Here is a 14,495-nt window from a genome sequence, read left to right as displayed (position 1 = left end):
TCTGGCAGGTAACAAGGTTCCTGTTTCAAGGAAACCCCTTGTCAGAGAGTTCAGGATCCTGCATTTTTCCTGCAACAGCTGGAGCTAAGCCAAGGAGTGTTGGACGCTTCTCCAAGGGCTGGCTTAGCTGGCTGGGGGTGCCTGATCTCACAGCCCCAGTACAGCATCCTGAACTCAAGGGTTGGCAGGGGAAGCCCACAAGAACTGACTTTCTGCTCTCCTGCTGTGAGATGCATTTGTGTGTTCCCTGGCCCAATGCACCACTTCGGTGGGGAGGCTGGGTGCAAGGCAGAGTGCATCACTGCACAGGCAACCGCAATTCTGGTATTTCCTGACTTTTGAGTGTTGAGTTTGCACCATTATGACTGCCATTTTAATGGCATTGGTGTATGGGTGTGTGTGTGTGTGTGTGTGTGTGTTACCTCTATCACTGTGTGACCTCTCTGCCTATATATAACTTGAAGGGAGATCTATTCTAGCCATAAATTTGTCGGCAGTTCATATGGTTGCTCGGCTGGCAGCTGATGGGCAGCTAGAGCCAGTTGTTGGGTACAGCGGCCAGGCCAATGGCTCCACCTTGTCTGAGTCTCATTCCCTGGATTGATGCCTGAAGTGGCACATGGCCAGGGCCTTCTCTGCACCTGTTACTGACTGTCAGGTTTTATGACCTTGGATGATGCTCATTTTGCAGTGACAGCAAAGAGCCAGAGTGGAACCCCTGCCCAGGGGCCCCCACATGGTGACTAAAGCCATTGGAGAGCTACAGGCATGGAGGCTCCCAAGAGCACACCTGTTGTGTCTGTGCACATGGGCACACAGGCATTCCTGGCACAGCTACCTGTGAGCTGGGTACAGCTGAGGGTGCATGTGGGCTTTACGAACAACTGTCTCACCCACACAGAAGATGCTAGAGTGGATGTCTACAGATAATTGCACAGCACGTCCAGGAGGCTTCTGGGTCTCTTCTGCAGAGCCTCTGGAGCACCGAGCTCCAGGCTGAGCGCCCTGCTGAAGTCAGCAGAGGCAGAGTCTGGTAAAGACTTTGAGGGTATGTCTACACTAGAAAGTTAGTTCGAACTAACGGACGTTAGTTCGAACTAACTTTAATAGGCGCTACACTAGCGCTCCGCTAGTTCGAATTTGAATCGAACTAGCGGAGCGCTTAGTTCGAACTAGGTAAACCTCATTTTACGAGGACTAACGCCTAGTTCGAACTAGCTAGTTCGAACTAAGGGCTGTGTAGCCCTTTAGTTCGAACTAGTGGGAGGCTAGCCCTCCCCAGGTTTCCCTGGTGGCCACTCTGGCCAACACCAGGGAAACTCTATGCCCCCCTCCCGGCCCCGGACCCCTTAAAGGGGCACGGGCTGGCTACGGTGCCCGTGCCAGGTGCAAGCCTGCCAGCACCCAGCTAGCAGACCCTGCACCTGGCACGGCACAGAGCCACCCACCCGATGCCCCCCAGCCCACCCCCTCTTGCTGGGACCAGGCTGGCGGCTCCCGGGAGCTTGCCCTGGACCGCAAGAGGCGGGCACCTTCCTGGGCTAGTGCGGACATCGTGGACCTCGTCCACGATCTCCGCACTAGGCACAGGAAAGTGGCCGTCTAGGGCAGGAGAGCTGCCAGCCTGGCCACCCAGGACCAGGTGTGCATGAAAATCAAGGGGGTCCACTGAGACCCCCGACACTGAGCCCTGAGCTTACAATGGCCGTACTGGGTCAGACCAAAGGTCCATCTAGCCCAGTAGCCTGTCTGCCAACAGCGGCCAACCCTAGGGACCCTGGAGGGGATGGACCGAAGACAATGACCAAGCCATTTGTTTCGTGCCATCCCTCTCCAGCCTTCCACAAACTTTGGGCAGGGATACCACTCCTACCCTCTGGCTAATAGGACTCCATGGACCCAACCTCCATCACTTTATCTCACTTCCCTTTCAACTCTGTTCTAGTTCTAGCCTTCACAGCCTCCTGCAGCAAGGAGTTCCACAGGTTAACTATTTGCTTTGTCAAGAACAACAACTTTCTCTTACTAGTTTCAAGCCTGCTACCCATTCCTTTCCTTTGGTGTCCTCTAGTCCTTCTCTATGGGAACTCAGGAAGAACTTTTCTGAATGCACCCTCTCCACCCAACCCCTGCTTTTAGAGACCTCTATCCTGTCCCCCCTCCGTCTCCTCTTTTCTAAGCTGAACAGTCCCAGTCTCTGTAGCCTCTCTTCATCTGGGACCTGTTCCCAACCCCTGATCATGTTAGTTGCCCTCCCCTCTCCCAGCCTTTCTCTTCCCCTCTCCCACCTCCTTTTCCCAGTCTCCCCCAGTTTTGTTCAATAAAGACAGAGTCAATGTTGGAAGAAACGTTATCTTTATTTTGTACATCAATAAGAAGGGGGGCTAGGGAAGGGCAAGTGGAAGGAGGTGAGGGAGGAATGGGGTACGAGCCCCCGATGGGGAGGACTGGGCTGGCTCTGCGGGCTTCTGGGGGTGGAAGCTCTCCTGCAGCCCCCCAATTACTCCCTCTCCCCAGATGGCAGCCTGCGGCAAGTGCAGCCGGGCTGATGGCCGAGTGGTGTGATGTGCCCAGTGTGGGCACTCAGGGCACTCCAAGCCAGAACTTCTTTGCAAGCGGGGCACCCCTTAGAACTGTGTGTCCGGGGTGGGGGTCGGGACCCTTTAAGCGCAGCCCTCGGCTAGCCTGAGACAGCATCTCCATGCTCTAAGTCCTCCTTTTATGCCCTGCCGGCACTGCTTCCGGCCATCATTAAGCCCTGTTCAGAGTCCACTCAATGTGGACTTACTAGTTCGAACTAGCAAAACGCTAGTTCGAACTAGTTTTTAGTTCTAGATGCGTTAGTTCGAACTAGCTTAGTTCGAATTAACTAATTCGAACTAAGTTAGTTCGAACTAGCGCTGTAGTGTAGACGTACCCTGACTGACTTGTTGATGGGTTTTAGCTCCCCTGCTGGCAGAAGAGTCTCTGGTGCCAGTGACAGAGCGAGGCAAGCACTGGAGCAGTGAGAGGGGATCCCTGGGAAACAGAGTCCTTGGTGAGCAGGAGGGGGAAGGGCTGGGGCCTTGGTTTTCCACTGGATTAGGTGTTCTTTTAAACCTCACTAAACCCAGGTCCTTTCCTGCCATTCCCCCTCCTCTCTCAGCAGGGCACATCCAGAAAACCCCAGACCCACTGGCACACGGGAGCTCTGAGATACCATCAGACATGCATGTGACGTTCCCTGGGCCCCGGTGCCGTTATGCTGCATGGCTGTAGAATGCTCGTGCTCTCCAAAAGGCTTAGCCCAGAAATCCACTTGCTAAAATAAAACCCAGCCTACAGGGTGGCTGAAAATTAGCATTGCAGTTTCACAGTGGTGGCCAGAAGGGAAACCAACATGTGGGGAGGGTGAAGATTAGACAAACTTTGGGTGCCAGGTAACATTCCCCCACACACCTGGAGGCCGCTGAGGTCCCAGTGGCCAGCTCTGCTGCTCCCTGCAAAGGCAAGTCAAGCTGGGTCAGAGCCCATACACTAATGAATCCGCACCCCTGGCCAACACAGGCCCAAACCCCGAGCTGTCACAGTGCTGATTGCCAGGTGGCTTTCCCCAGTAAGGGCAGTTGTTGGCAGACGTCCCCTCTCTGTAGCCAGGGTGTTCAATCGCTCTTCCTGTAAAGGCAAAAGAAGAGGGGCACTGTTTTAAACCCAATGAACTAGCCCTGGCAGGATCCATCCCACCACAGGAATGTCTTGATGCTCACACCTTGGCCAGGGGCGTGGGGCTGACAGAATGCAGGCTGGGGTACCCTTGTGCCTGTTTCATTTCCCCCACTGCAGGTCTGACCTGTTAGACTGTGGGGGCAGGGACTGTCTTGCTCTGTGCCCATGCCACACCCAACACAAAGAGGAGGACAGGATCTTTCTTACACCGTCCCCTGGGAACCTCCTAGGGGGAGCTGCAATGTCTAAGCTAGAAGGAAATAGTTGTAGGAAGTGATTTGTTTTGTGGAAGTTATTAGAGAAAAACAGTGAACAGCAAAGGCAGGGAACTGTACCCAGTGGGTTCTGTGGTTAATTTAACAGGTGCAGCAGGGAAAAGCCCTTGACAGAGTGACTAGTGTTCTGGTTATGATCACGCTGTAGGAGAGAGCCAGTTCATTCATGGACTAGCCAGGGTAATTACTCCATGCAGCAGAAATGCTGTCCACTGGCTAAGCCTCCCGCAGGCTGCCATGCAGCCAGATTTACAAGCTAAGTAGGTTCAGTGCTGGTCAGGACTTGGCTGGGAAATGAACAAGGAAAACCCAGATGTTGCAGGAAGCAAGAGTTGGCCATGTGCTCCATACCCTTGAGATTCCTCCCTCTCAGTCAGCCCTGACCCAACCCTTCAGCCTGTGGCTGGGAGCCCTGTCTTGTTGGAGCTGGGACATAAAACCTGCGTCCTGAGCATGCGTGGTCACCCTGTGTGCTTCCTGAAAGTCGAGTTGGGATGCTGGCGCCTCAGTCACATTCCCTTGGCTTGTTTGCATTCGGCATCCCTGGAATTCACCCTGCTGCTGCAGGTAGAGAGGGTTATTTTTAGTGTCGGTCGAATGGTTGCAAATGACTGCCTTGCCCCAGGAAACAGCTGCTGCGTCTCACCGCGAAGGCAGCTGCGTTTCGGTGATGCCGCAGTTCTGATCCCCAAGGGGTGCCAACAGACGGAAAGTGCTGCACGTCAGGAGCTGCCCTAAGCCCGGGGCCTGGCTTGGCTGGACAAAGAGATCAGAGGACAATAATGAACCTCGGCTGTGGCGGGTTAGTGGGTTGGCTCGTCTCATGAGTGTGACTCTGTAGAGTGTTGGGCAGTGGCCTGCCAATGGTGAGTGTATGGGAGGCTGGACTAGAGTAGCATGGAGCTCAGTGACCAGCGAGAGCAGGGGTAAGGGGCTGAATCCGACACTTTAGCAGCTTGCACATGGGTGCCCTGCAAGATGATGTAAAGGGGGGTCAGCAGAAGGGGAGAGGCCTTAGGAAAACCTGCCCAGTAAAGCAAACTGCCACTTGCAAGAAATATCCAGCAACTCCCCAGCTTCAGAGAGGGGAAGATAAAATAAGATCAATAAACCAATTGTGAACTGCATACTGGGGGGATGATGGAAAGCCAGAGAACCCGTCCCATCTGCTCAGCCTACTGTGGAGTTTGGGCCACTTCTGTACGACTTCTCCGCTGCCATTTCCTCTCTCTTTGATGGCGTGACGGGGAACTGTCCCTCACCGAGTGGGGGAAACAAAGCCTTTATTTTCCCGTGAAAGGAGAAAAGTTTAGAGCTTTATAATTAAATGTCTGATGGAGGGCACCTGCCGGGTTGTTGGTCCTACTGCCCGTTGCTGCCAGTGATGGATTACAATAACACATCACTGGGGCGATGGCACTTGGCTGAAGAATGACTGTAATAGATCACCCCAGCAGCACTGCTTACGTTGTACATCATGCAGAGCAACAGCCTGCTGCAGAGCTACTTGCTGCAGCCAGGGTAGTGTGGCCAGTGCAGAATGTCTCAGTCTGGGTTGTGGGAGGGGGCTATCCATGGGCTTGGGAACACTCACTACCTGCAAGGCTGCAATGCAGGGGGAAAAGCTGGGGGAAACAAGCTGTTCCTGGCAGTGCCTGCTCTTTTCTGACTCTTGGGCCCATGTCCCAAATTCTGGGGGTCCAGGCCAGCTCTTGACAAGAGTTTGTCTCTTGCCCTGCATGGGGTTAGACTTGTACTGTTCTTGGTCCCCCCCAGATCATAAGACGAGCTGGACCCTGGTCTAATTCTTTGTCTTCCTTCATTAGGGGAGTTTCTGCGGAGCTTCTGCAGTGAGTACATGCTGTAGGCACTGCGAGAGGAGGGAAATGGGGTGGCTGGCCCATGTTTCCTGAGTAGGCTCTGCTGCACTCAGTCAGCACAGCTGAGACGATTCCCAAACCTGAGCCATGCTTTGTAGGTGACAGATCTGAGGAATTGTCCCAGACTGAAGTGTCATTAGAGGAGGTTTTGGAACACATCAATAAACTGCATAGCAACAAGTCACCGAGACCAGACAGCACCCAAGATACTAAAGTGACTTAGATGTGAACTTGCAGAACTACTTCCTGTGGTTTGTAACCTATCCTTTAAATCAGCTTCTGTACCTAATGACTGGACGATAGCTAATGTAACACCAATATTTTAAAAAGGCTGTAAAGGTGATCCTGGCAATTACAGACCAGTAAGTCTAACATCAGTACCGGGAAAACTGATTGAAATTATATTAAATTATAGAATCATCAGACATATTAATGAACATAATTTGTTGTGGGAAAGGGAAACCATGCCTCACAATCTACTAGAATTCTTTGTGTGGGTGAATAAGTTTGTGGAAAAGGAGGATCCAGTGGATATAGTGTACTTAGATTTCCAGAAAGCCTTGTTAAGGTTCCTCACCAAAAGCTCTTAAGCAAACTAGATCGTCATGGGATAAGAGAGAAGGGATAAGAGAAAAGGGATAAGAGAGAAGCTGGGAGGGGTTGCAACTGCTTTCAAGGATAGGGTCATAATTCAAAATGATCTGGACAAACTAGAGAAATGGTCTGAGGTAAACAGGATGAAGTTTAATACAGACAAATGCAAAGTGCTCCACTTAGGAAGGAACAATCAGTTCCACACATACAGAATAGGAAGCAACTGTCTAGGAAGGAGTACGGCAGAAAGGGATCTAGGGGTTATAGTGGACCACAAGCTGAATATGAGTCAACAGTGTGATGCTGTTGCAAAAAAAGCAAATATGATTCTGGGATGCATTAACAGGAGTGTTGTGAGCAAGACACGAGAAGTCATTCTTCCGCTCTACCCTGCACTGGTTAGGCCTCAGTTAGAGTATTGAGCCCAGTTCTGGGCACCACATTTCAAGAAAGATGTGGAGAAATTGGAGAGGGTCCAGAGAAGAGCAACAAGAATGATTAAAGGTCTAGAGAACATGACCTATGAGGGAAGGCTGAAAGAATTGGGTTTGTTTAGTTTAGGAAAGAGAAGACTGAGGGGGGACATGATAGCAGTTTTCAGGTATCTAAAAGGGTGTCATAAGGAGGACGGAGAAAACTTGTTCATCTTGGCCTCTGAGGATAGAACAAGAAGCTTAAACTGCAGCAAGGGAGGTTTAGGTTGGACATTAGGAAAAAGTTCATAACTGTCAGAGTGGTCAAACACTAGAATAGATTGTCCAGGGAGGTTGTGGAATCCCCATCTCTGAAGATATTTAAGAGTAGGTTAGATAAATGTCTATCAGGGATGGTCTAGACAGTATTTGGTCCTGCCATGAGGGCAGGGGACTGGACTCAATGACCTCTCGAGGTCCCTTCCAGTCCTAGTATTCTATGATTCTCTCATGGACTGATAATTAGTTAAAAGACAGGAAACAAACAGTAGGAATAAATAGTCAGTTTTCAGAATGGAGAGAGTTAACTAGTGGTGTCCTTTGGTAAAGGTGTCCGTTGGTAAGGGGACCAATCCTATTCAACCTATTTATAAATGATCTGGAGAAGGGGGTAAACAGTGAGGTGGAAAAATGTGTAGATAATACTAAACTGCTCAAGATAGCGAAGTTTAAAGCAAACTATGAAAAGCTTCAAAGGATTTCACGAAACTAAGTGATAAGGCAACAAAATGGCAAATGAATTTTAATGTTGATAAATGCAACATAATGTCTTGGAAAACATAATCCCAATTATACATACATAACGAAGGGGACTAAATTAGCTGTTACTACCCAAGAGAGAGCTCTTGGAGTCATTGTGGATAGGACTCTGAAAACATCCACTCAGGCTGCATCTAGACTGGCAAGATTTAGTGCAAATATTGTAAACCCAAGAGTTTTTGCGTTAGAGTATTTGAGTAAGAGAGCATCTATACTGGCATGTGCCTTTGCGCGAAAGATTTGCTTTTGCGCAAAAGCATCCATGCCAGTGTAGACACTCTCTTGCTCAAGAAAACTCCGATGTCCATTTTAGCTATCGGGCTTTCTTGCGCAAGAAATTGATGTTACTTGTCTACACTGGCCTCTTGTGCAAGAACATTTGTGCAAGAGGACTTATCCCTGAGTGGGAGCGTCAGAGTATTTGCGCAAGAAGCACTGATTTCATACATTAGAATGTCAGTGTTCTTGCGCAAATACTCCTGGCCAGTGTAGACAGGCGGCAAGATTTTGTGCAAAAGTGGCCACTTTTGCACTAAATCTTGCCAATGTAGACGTAGCCTCAGTGTGCAGCAGCAGTCAATATAGCAAACAGAATGTTAGGAATCATTAAAAAAGGGATAGAGAATAAAACAGAACATGTCTTATTGCCTCTATATAAATCCTTGATACACCCACATCCTGAATACTGCAAGCAGATGTGGTCACCTCATCACAAAAAGATATGTTGGCATTGGAAAAAGTTAAGAAAAGGACATAAAAATTATTAGGGGTTTAATACAGCTGCCATATGGAGAGAAATTAATAAGACTTTTCAGTTTGGAAAAGAGATGACTAAGGGGGATATGATAGAAGTTTATAAAATCAGGACTGGTATGGAAAAAGTGAATAAGGAAAAGTTATTGACTTGTTCCCATAACATAAGAACTAGGGGTCACCAAATGAAATTAATAGGCAGCAGGTTTAAAACAAAGAAAAAGAAGTATTTCTTTACACTATGCACCCAGTGTGGCCGTTCTTCTGTTCTGTTCTAGTTGCATGTTCTATGTTAGGCTTTCAATGACCCTGCGCAAAGTCACTTGTGGGCATCCCCGTCAGCTCTCTTCTACTTATACCAACATTGTGATGGGTTTGAGCCCCCTTTGGTACTGAGACCTCACTGAGCCTGTCTTCTCTGCTGGCTTTGGCCGCCGATACCCTGTCTTGTTGAGCCAAAGAGACTAGTTTGATGGTTCCTACATGCCATTGATCCCCCTCCAAGTACATAGAGCAGCTCCGCCTCTGAGCGGTGGCTGGTGATCCCTCCCTCCCAGTGCTGCTGGTGCTGTACTCACTCGGGCTGAGTTAGGTGGCAGAAATGGTACCCTATATCAGTAGTGGTGCTCTGATGATTGGTGGGAGCAAGACTCCAGCAACATTAGTGGAATGGGGCTAGGCAGTGCAGCTCCCAGGCTAGGCCAGGGGATACTTTCCAAAGGAGTCAGAGATGGACATGTTTAAGTGCATCTAGGACTTTGCTCCCTGACAACAAACCAAGAACAAGGCAGCTGCTGGGAACTCAGTACAACTCTCCAGGTGGTGGAGGCTTGTTCTGTCTGCCTGGAGTATCTTAAAGATCTGGTGGCTCCAGACTGTAGGCACTATTTCTGCTGTGGTGCAGGGAGCTATTGGGAACAAATCATAGAATCCCAGGGCTGGGAGAGACCTCAGGTGTCATCAAGTCCAGCCCCCTGCCGAAGGCAGGACCAATCCCAACTAAATCAGCCCAGCCAGGGCTTTGTCAAGCCAGGATTTACAAACCTCTAGGGATGGAGATTCCACCCCCTCCCTAGGGAACCCAGCCCAGTGCTTCACCACCCTCCTAGGGAAATAGCTGAAACTGTAACTTGAGACCATTGCGCCTCATTCTGCCATCTGCCCCCACTGAGACCAGCCCCTTGTCATTCACTTTGGAACCTCCCTTCAGGAAGTTGCAGGCTGCTATCAAATCCCCCCTCACTCTTCTCTTCTGCAGACTAAACAAACCCAAATCCCTCAGCCCCTCCTCAGAAGTCATGTGCTCCAGCCCCCTAATCATTTTGGTTGCCCTCTGCTGGACCCTCTCCAATGCGTCCACATCCTTTCTGTAGTGGGGGGCCCAGAACTGGACACAATACTCCAGATGTGGCCTCACCAGAGCTGAATAAAGGGGAATAATCACTTCTCTGGATCTGCTGGCAATGCTCCTCCTAATGCACCCTAATATGCCATTAGCCTTCTTGGCTACAAGGGCACACTGTTGACTCATATCCAGCTTCTCATCCACTGTAACCCCCAGGGCCTTTTCTGCAGAACTGCTATTTATCCTGTCAGTCCCCAGCTTGTACCAATGTTTGGGATTCTTCCATCCCAAGGGCAGGACTCTGCACTTGTCCTTGTTGAACCTCATCAAATGTCTCCTGCCCTTTGAGGCCAGGGTGAGTGAAGGATTGTGGTGCTCTCCCTTCAGTTCCCCCAGAGCAGGCTGTCCTGAATGCCAAGGAACAAATTTAGAGCCGGGGGGGGGGGGGGGGAGGGGTTGAAGAAAGGGGAAGAAGAGTTTTTTGTGTTTAAATTGAGAGGGGGAACGAAGAAAGTGTGAATTGCTGCATGGCCTCAGCCAGAGGGGCCAGAGGTGGTGGGAAGGATTTCTCCAGAGATGGAAAAGAGACTCTGGGATTGTGTCTAGATTTTTTTTTTCTTCTAACAAGAAATTTGGAGGAAATGCATCTGCTGCCTGAGCTGGAGAGCGAAACAGAAGAATGTCTGGGATGAATGAGATGCTGGTTCATCTCCAACTCCTCCTGTCTGAGGACTGGAAAAATGCATGATGGGGACACATGGGGCAGGTGCTGCCTGGCACTCACTGCTGTGTGTGCTGGGGTGTGAGGGCCTCCCCACTGAGAGCCATTGCTCAGAGGTGCAGGTTGAGGGAGTAACGGGGGGCTGTCAGAGCCCTCCCCACTCCAGAGCTGGAAGCACAGGTAGCTCTGGGGTGTCTCTGGACTATGGAGGGGGGAAGGGACTGGCTAACATGACATTTGTTCATTGGCCATACATGTGGGCAGATGAGGAGCTCTGATAAGAACTAGTGCCCTAGGTGAGGTGCACTTAGCATTTGGCGTAAGTTGCTGCTGATTTACTGCAGCAGCGGCTTCTCCAGTCAATGCTGTGTCCCCTCTTCCCTTAATACCATTGTCCTTGTTTCACACACCAACTCGGCACTTGTGAGAGGCCAGGTACTGCCTGGAAAGGGGGCTTTGGGAAGGAATTTAGTTTTCTCCGGTCCCTGGGGTGGCACCTTCAGCCAGTGTGCTCATGAACATGATGGGGTGCTCCCCAGATATTTCAGTCTAGCCCTTTTGGCAGATGGTTGCACTTACACCCCTCCTCCTCTGCCCAGCTGTGTACCCCTGTGAACCAGAAAGGCCAGAGCATGGAATGTGAGAGAGCAGACAGAGCACCACTGCCATGTGGTGAGACACACATACACCCCCCTGAAGAAATTTGTTGAAACCCCCTCCCCAAAACCACTGTTACAAATGTAATTCAATTAAATTGAAACCCCCCCCAGCTGAGAGGGTTTCAATTTAACAAACTCAGTTGAGCAGCACAGAAGTCAGCTGAGTGCCACTGCGGGAGGTGAACGGGGGGCGGGGCAGTGATGTACATGCCTATGGGGTGGGGCCTGGATGAGCGTGCATCCCTGATGGAGACAGAGGAGAACGGAGAGAGATTGAGAGAAGGAGGAGAAGAGAAAGAAAGAGACGGAGAGAGAGGCAGGAGGCGGAGGAGAGCTGAGAGGGGGGGGCAGGCAGTAGGAGGAGAGAGAGAGAGAAAGAGAGACGGAGCGAGAGACGGAGGCTCAGGAGAGAAGACAAACATGGTGGAGAGACCTGAAAATCCCGTCTTATGATAGGCTAATTGGCTAGTTTCGAAATATTTTCCTAGTGTAGACATGCCCTGATAAAATAATGAGTTTGTTCTACAACCTTAGCAGAGAGCCAGCTGGCTTTTAGAGGCTCATGCACTACACCCCAGAGATCTCAGGTTCAGTTTTGCCTGCCAGTGTTGTATGTGCAGGCCTGGCAGAGCAGTGGCATGAGGCCCAAGGCTGGGTGGGAGTGTTGTGTGACCATGCCATGGAGTGGGTTGCAGGCTGGGAACGAGGAGAGTCACAGAGTGACTTGTGTGGGAAGGTGGAAGGGGCTACAGCCCTGGGCTGGCTGGGCTGTGTGAGCGGAGTGCAGGGCCATAGAGCAAGGGCTGCAGCAGGCCAGGACTGTGGGGAGCAGCAGAGCCGGGTGGAAGGACTTGCCCAACGCCTGCCTGTGCTGTACTGATTAGCTGTTCCTAGCTCTGAGCACAACGTTCTCAATGGCGTCTGGAGGAGAAAGAAGGCCCCTGCAGTGTCCTGTATGGCAGGGCAGGCTCGTCTCCCTGTCCACGTGCCACAGATCGCTCGGCCTACGTCCTGCGCAGACCTGAGCTGAGAGAGAAGCCCCGCTCGAGTGGCCAAACCCTGCAGTGCCAGGTGCAGTGCGGAGTGAAATCACCAGAGACCTGTGCCCAGCAGCCAGCTCTGTCCCTGGGCATAGAGCTCCTCAATCCAGCTGCTGGGCTGAATTCTGAACTCTGCCAACGGAGCCCCAGAGAGCGCCGCACTTCCTGCTGTGTGTTCGCAGGCCTGACTGGCTCTGCAGGGGTCTGTGGAGGCAGCGGGGGTGGGAGAGGACAGGCGCCGGCATGGGTGGTAGATGAGCCATACCATGGCTTGAGGAGGCAAGACCCCTTCAGTCTTGTCCACCAGAGCCCATGTCCCCTTCCACTGTGGTCTGCTTCTCTCCCCCAACCCTGTAATATGGCTGCTAGCCCTTGCCCACTCCCTGACCCCAGGTCTCCGGAGAGCTGGCCAGCAGACACGGCACAGGCTGAGCATGGGCAGGTCCAGGTGAGGCAGTTTGGGAAGGCACTACCTTCCCCTACCTAGGGTAGCCGCTGCCCATGCTCAGCGGGACGGGAAAGGCCATCCCAGCACTGTTTTTATTTGGGGATCAGTTTGCTAACTGTGGCTTGGGCTGGGATTTTGCAGCTCTGCCCAGGAAGGCAGACACATGGCGAGCCAGCCACTTTTGGTGCAGTCCCAGCCAGTATGGAGAGTCAGGGTCACTCCCTGTCCCTCTGTCCCCATGGGAACTTCAATAGCGCATCCTTCCATGGAACATGCCTGGTAACCTGGGGAAGATACCAGTGTGCAGCGCTTGCCCTTAGTTTTCAAGTTGAAAGTTTTCAAGCTGGGAGAAAGAGACCTTGTGAAAGGGCAGCCATCTACCCTGTGAATAGAAGCTGCTGTTTTTGTAACACGAGTTGTTCACACACATGGAGTAATGTCCTGTTTGGGGCTTATGTAATGCGATGGAGGGGCTCCAGCAAGGGCTGGACCCCCGAGAGAGGCACTCACATCGTCTAAGGCCTGGCAAAATGAGCTGGACTTTTCCAGGCCCTGCTGAGATGTTTATTTATAACTCCCACCGTCTGGCAGAAACCTTGCCAATCAAAACACTCCTCGAGTTTTCCAGAGGGTAGGAGAACTCCTTTCAGAGAGGAGTGGGGGGCCCGGGATATTTGATAGGAGTTAAGCTGTAAAATTAGTTTCAGAACAGTGGGTTGTCTCTTTCCCATAATTCTGAGCGGGCTAGGGCTGCGGAGACGTTAACCCCACACCAGCCACGGTTGTACTGGAGAGGCTTAGCTGGTGAGTATAAGGGGCTTTAATTTCCAGCACTAGTGCACCATGGTTGAGCCAATAAAGAGGCTTGCAAAAGCATTTCAAAAATTTACGACTGCAGCCGCGTTCTGCTTGAAGACACTAGAGTGCACATAAGGGAGCACAGAAGTCTGTTCCTTCCCCCGCCCCCTTCAGTTCTGTGCACAGAAACTGTGAGGACATTTGTATGGTTATAGCTTGAGTTTATCTGCCTAACATCTCAGGGCTCCATTTTCAAGTGTGGGCACCTGCAACAAGGGCACACTAGGGACTCAGACATGCCATCTGGAGCCCATGCCAAATCCCTTCAAATCCCTTGTTGGAAAGCTTGACGCCACTTTTACTCGGTTTCAGATAACAGCAACTACAGGATTCCCACAGTGGGAGCAAACTATTCCTTGTCCCATTTTGCAGCAGGCTGCTCCTTGGTCAGGCAGAAGCAGGTGTCAATAGAGGTGTGAAACTGCAAAGAATTGATCATTAACTTTAAGCTTACTTTCAGCTTGTCTCACTGCGTGTTACGGTGTTAACAATTGAGAACAGAAAGCTTCAAATCCATAAGTGCTTAAATCAGGGGCTTTTTGAGCTGTTGCCTCCTAAGAACAATACATATTGTTCAAATATTGTTCCTATCACGTGGACTATGCAAAGCCTTTCAAACCCACTGATTATGTGAGAGAAAATAAATGTATTCACGCACTGTAGTGGCGGAGCATGTGGGACCAGTCCCTGAACTTGTGGCTAGTTCATAGCAATGAGAAGGTTGGAGAAAGGGATTTGCAAGACTGGACCCATCATCTTTGCACATGTTTCAACAAAGGTAGGAGAACCTAACCTCCTTGGCTAAGGATGCACCAAGTTGGCCTCTGAGCATAGGTTGACCTTGACGGCACTCTGACCTACAGCATCTGGCCTGTTGTTTGAAAACCCCCAGTGCTAGCCGAACAAAAAGCATGTTTCTCTGAGTATTATCCAGGGTTTCACAGTAAAGATTTATGCCATTTGGTATGTTTCCTAATTACTTTTA

Source organism: Pelodiscus sinensis, chromosome 15, assembly GCF_049634645.1.
Source record: "Pelodiscus sinensis isolate JC-2024 chromosome 15, ASM4963464v1, whole genome shotgun sequence".
In the NCBI taxonomy this organism is placed as follows: domain Eukaryota; kingdom Metazoa; phylum Chordata; order Testudines; family Trionychidae; genus Pelodiscus; species Pelodiscus sinensis.
The sequence above is the reverse complement of the archived record's forward strand: the minus strand, read 5'-3'. Positions refer to the sequence as shown.